A 5,905-nucleotide genomic window follows, 5' to 3' on the forward strand; every position below is an offset into this window, starting at 1 on the left:
CATCCTGGAGAGAAATATCAGCTGTGCTGCTGCCATCATCACCTTTGTTTATAGATGTTGCAGATGAACTGAATTTAAATTGAAATTAGACTTAAATCAGAGAGTGGACGGTTTAAAGGAGGGATCCTAAGGTTCTACTGCTATGCAAATTTAGATCGCACACATGATGGCTGAATTTGCTCCTCAGTCTGATGACTGTCACTGATAACAGCACTGTTTTCTACTTCTATTAGTGTCGTTAGCTTGTGGTCTGTGCCTTCTGTAGGCTAGCCTCCTAATTTACCTGAATATTGGGTACAATTGAAGAAAACCAAGTGTATATGCTGCAAATGTGTCGTTATGTGCGGAAGATGGCTGCATCAAGCATAACCCAGGCTTCATTCTCTATAAAGGTAGTATCCAAGAGTTCTGCCATAAAACTGTTACAGCTTGATGTTGGTCTACAAAGATAGATTTAATTTTCAATCCAAAAATATGATGTTAAACTGGTGGTAACAAAAAACAACAGAGTTCTGTGACTCTATGCTTACTTTATGAAATAACATTTTCAAGCTGCACGTCTTTAAACAGCATTTACAGATCAATCTACCTCCCAGCTGTTCTAGGCCTGTGTAAAAGCTTTTTTTATTGCAGCTTTATGGCATCTGGTATTTATGATAAATAGACGGGTTTGGACACAATTAGTATGTGCACACCACATCAGGCAAATGTTCTCCAGTCATGCAAAACACCTGTTAAGGTGGTGCCCACACCCACATGCACATCCTGACACTTTCTACAACAGAATGAGCTACAGAGGACGTATCTGGAGCTGTAGCCTCTGTGAGAGAGTGGCTAATAGTTGTTTTTTTTTTGAGAATGAGAAGCATCTTTGGTTTAGGTAAAAATCCAGTCTCTTTACTGTGAAGTGAAAGCAAAAAACTGAAAAAAAAAAAAAAGCAAAAACAGTTGTAATCAAGTATCAGGTATCGTTATCAAAAAAGAGGCCTCACTATGTCTCATCCATCCATCTTCTCCTGCTTCCTCCAGCAGGGTCGCTGTGGGCCGGTCAATGGCTGAGAGGCAGGTCCACCCATAGAAATAACACTAAACCTTTCTTGAAGTACTTTAAGTACAATTATCAGAATTATTGTTGCTTGCTGAATTGTAGAATAATGGGTGATTTCCTGTACAATATTAAAAAATATAAATCTATATAAAACTTTTTTTTTAAAAGAACCTCATTTTTAGCTGAATTGAGGAGGTCAGGGGAGTGTTGGCCTAGTGGTTAGAGCAGTGCGCTTGTGCCCTGAGAAAGTTCGATCCTTAACCTCACACTGCTCCCTGGGGGGCCACACAATGGCAGCCTTCTGCTCCCCAAAGGGACGGCTTAAATGCAGAAAGTAAATTTCCCCATTGTGGGACAATAAAGGGATTTACATACATTTGATTTAAGTGGTACAACTTTGCCAATGGAAGAAGAGGTTTTATATTCAAAATAAGATTAAAAAAAACAATTGCATTGTCTTATTTCAAGTGCATAATTATTTTAGGAAGAATTATGCTGGCAAAATGTATTTACTTACTCAAATTAAGGGTAAATATACTTAGTTAAAGACATTGTTTGTCATAGTGAGAGAAGAACGACTCTGAATCAGGGCAACCACGGAGACAGTTAGATCAGTTTAAGGAAAAGTTTATTGAAACAAGGAACAGAAAATGGAGTCTGGCAGGGTCTTCCTGGTACAGCCTAGGGAAAAGATGGTTGATGGTGAACAACTGATCTGAGGTGGAGGGAAGGTGGATGATGCTGAACTCACGGGGCTTGAGGTTGTCTTGAGCTAGGAAGGATGTGTCCAGGGTCCAGGAGCAACTGACTCTGCACTCCTCAGGTGATGGTTTGTAGGAGGGTGGACAGGCAGGTGGGCTCCTGGAGGAGGGCTGCGGCAAACTGGCTTGGTTGGTGGCTAGAAGGGAAAAACAGAGACACAGGATTAGATCAGGTTTGAACACGAATCTAGAAAACTGGTCGGTCATATACCACGCTGGTAGCGAGAAAGAACTGACGCCCTCCTCCTGGTCCCAGCTCCTTAAGTAGGCTCCAAAATTAATCGAGATGACCTGCACCTGCCCATCACACCCTGCAGAGAAGAGAGAGAGACAGACACCAGACCTGCAGTATGACATTGTTACTCATTTCTAGAATGTTTTTGCAGTGTATTGCTTCTTACATTGAGAACTGACATGGGAGTTGGTTCGGAGCTCGTCTGCCTGGCTCTGTGTTTCCTGGAAGGCACCGCTTTTTACTGCTGCTTTTTGTGTCTCTGCTTCTGTCTCCTTGAACCCCAGTCGGCCTCAGCAGATGGCCGCTCACTCTGAGCCTGGTTCTGCTGGAGGTTTCTTCCTGTTAAAAGGGAGTTTTTCCTCTCCACTGTCGCTACAAGCATGCTTAGTGTGAGGGATTGTATTTGAGTCAATGAGTCAATGCAATCAACTGGTTTTCCTTAGATAAAAACTTTGTATCAATTTGACTGTATGATCTGGTTGAACTGTAAAGTGTGTTGTGAATTTGGCGCTATATAAATAAACTGAATTGAATTGAATTTTACATACATTTCATATGTATTTAGTAGAACTGCCATTCAAGCTGTCAGATTTAGGTCAAAAGTAAAGCTAGTCTGAAGCCAAGCTCTGCCGCTGCTAAGCCCTCTGCTGTACCTTCAGTCTCTGGACCCTTCTGGTTCCCTCTCTCCAACGCTCAGTCTGAACCACCATCAGGTACAGATCAACTCCAAGCTTTGTCAAGACTCTCCTGCTTCTTGGCTAACCAAACTGTCCCTCTCTGCAGAGAACCCTTTGATACCAGTCTTGGACCCGTTGCAGCATCAGTTCAAATAACTTTATTGTGTGCTCTCTCAATAAACAGTTGTTAACTTTTACTCTGTCTCCGTGGTGTTCTGCATTTGGGTTATGCTCCTTAGACCCAATATGACAGAACACTCTGGCCAAAAACAAAACCCAGCAGATCACCTCCGGAGGATGATTGAGGAACAAGCAACTCAAATTCAAGGACACGAACTAACCCTCCGTGAGTTAAACACACTTTTTGAACATCAGAATCAAACTTTTCAGGAATTTGCAGGCTATGTTAGAAATGCTAACGCTGCACCTGCTCAACTTCCGGTTCCGGAGCCAAGTCCGCATCAAAGGTCAGAGCCTGTCTCGTCACTTCCGGAATTCTGTCCGTCACTTCCGGAGAAATCAGGTATTCCGAGCAAATGTAAAGGATTTTTGTTCCAGTGCAGATTAATTTTTGAACACTCACCTTCCAGTTTTTCAAACGATAAGAGAAAGATTGCCTTTATCCTTTCTCAACTTACCGGAAGAGCTCTTGAATGGGCAGATGCTAGGTTGGCCTCAGAATCCAGTTTTCAGTGCACGTTTGTGCAATTCTTAAATGAGTTTTCTCAAGTCTTTTATCAAGACCTGGATAAATCCATTGACTCTCGAGCTCTACTCAATCTAAGACAAGGAAATCAGACTGTAGCAGATTTTTCTATTAACTTCCGGGTCAAAGCCGCAGCTTCTGGATGGAATGAATGCGCGCTTAAGAGCGCCTATTTTATGGCTCTAAATGAAGATATCAAGGACGAACTTGCCACACTGGATGAACCAACTAGTTTGGAAGATTTAATCAGGCTAACTATTCATCTGGATAATAGACTTCGAGCCAGAACCAGTTAAAGGCAAAGAAGCCACATTTTTTCTGTAGCTGCTTCAGCAACTAACAGCTCTTCTGTTTTTTCTAAATCCCCAGAGTCCAGCCCGAGACCCAGGAATAATAACCAATCTGCAACTGCTCCTGTTCACGTTACTCACTTTTTCTCCCCATCCACAGAGAGGTCTGAGGTCGAACCCATGCAGATTGGGCATACAAGACTCTTTAATAAGGAGAGACAACAAAGATTCAAGGGGAATCTGTTTGTATTGTGGTGAGCCCGGCCATTTTATTTCTTCCTGCCCAGCTAAATCAAAAGCCGGGGTCCGTCAGAGGATGTGAGGAGTCTGACGGACCATCTACGATCTGAGAAATCTCCTCACCTTTTGCTTCCAGCTACCCTGTTCTTTTCCGACCAGACTCTCACTCTATCCGCCTTCATTGATTCTGGTTGTGAGAGAAATCTAATTGTCTCTAATCTGGTTCCACGGCTGAAAATAGAGACTATCCCTCTGAAGAAGCCTCTCCGAGTCTCAGCCATTGATGGAAAGAGGCTACATCAAGTTACACATCAGACACTGCCTCTAGAACTCCTGATCTCTGGCAATCACAGGGAGGCTTTAACTTTTTTTGTTTTTCCCTCTGCCTGTTCGTCTCTAGTGCTGGGATACGAGTGGTTAGAACTTCATAATCCTCACATCAACTGGGCAAAACGTCACATTGAGTCTTGGTCGGCCTCCTGTCACGTCTCCTGTCTTCGTTCTGCAGCACCTGCTGTTCAGTCTCCAAGGTGTAGGGGGGAGATTGCCCCCCTGATCTTTCTTCCGTCCCGTCCGAATATCATGACTTGGCACCAGTTTTCCGCAAGGTCAGTGCAATGTCTCTTCCACCTCACAGACCATACGACTGTGCCATAGATCTGTTACCAGGGGCTCCCCTTCCCAGCAGTCGACTTTTCAATATCTCCAAACCTGAGAGAGAGACGATGGAGAAATACATCAATGAGTCACTAGCTGCTGGAATCACTGTCTTCATCCCCTCTCGGTGCTGGCTTTTTCTTCGTGGGTAAGAAGGATGGTTCTCTTCGACCCTGTATAGACTACAGAGGGCTAAATCAAATAACCATCAAAAATAAGTATCCCTTACCACTACTAGCATCTGCTTTTGAACCTGTTCAGGGGGCTACGGTGTTTACCAAGCTTGATTTACGAAACGCCTATCATCTTCTCAGAATAAGGGAGGGAGATGAATGGAAGACGGCTTTCAAGACCCCCATTGGCCAATTAGAATATTTGGTTATGCCTTTTGGTCTGACAAACGCTCCTGCCTGTTTCCAAGCTCTTGTAAATGAGGTGTTAAGAGATTTCCTCAACGTTTTTGTCTTTGTGTACATCGATGACATCCTGATCTACTCCAAGAACCTGTCTGACCACAAGAAACATGTCCGTCTGGTCCTTCAAAGACTGCCTGAAAATAAACTTTTCGTAAAAGCTGAGAAATGTGAGTTTCACCAACCTTCTGTCACTTTTCTAGGGTTTGTGCTCGAGGGCAGGCAGGTGAAGCCATCTGAAGACAAAATAAGAGCAGTTTTGAATTGGCCGACACCCGAGAATCGCAAGCAGCTTCAAATATTCCTGGGGTTTGCTAACTTCTACAGAAGATTTATCAGGAACTACAGCCAAACTGCTCAACCTCTCACAGCTCTGACTTCTGTTAAGAAGACATTCCACTGGTCTGCAGCGGCTGATGCTGCATTTAACAAATTAAAGGCTCTTTTTTACAGCGCACCCATACTCATCCAACTTGACCCCTCTAAACAATTCATATCAGAGGTGGATGCATCTGATTCTGGAGTGGGTGCTGTGCTATCTCAACAGTCCGATTCAGACCATAAAACTCATCCATGCACCTTTTTCTCACGCAGGCTTTCTCCAGCAGAGCAAAACTATGATGTTGGTGACAGAGAACTACTAGCTATCAAGCTAGTGCTGGAGGAGTGGCGACATTGGCTTGAAGGCGCGGAACACCCTGTCTTGGTTCGGACGGATCATAAAAACATGTCATACATCCAGTCACTAAAAAGGTCTAATCTACGCCAGTCCCGTTGGTCTCTGTTCTTTTCAAGGTTTAACCTGATTATTTCTCACAGACCCGGATCCAAGAACATTAAGCCCGACTCTCTTTCTCGCCTGTACCCTCCCGATAAGC

This window comes from Cyprinodon variegatus, unplaced genomic scaffold (assembly GCF_000732505.1).
Source record: "Cyprinodon variegatus isolate N-32 unplaced genomic scaffold, C_variegatus-1.0 Scaffold2006, whole genome shotgun sequence".
Lineage (NCBI taxonomy): Eukaryota > Metazoa > Chordata > Actinopteri > Cyprinodontiformes > Cyprinodontidae > Cyprinodon > Cyprinodon variegatus.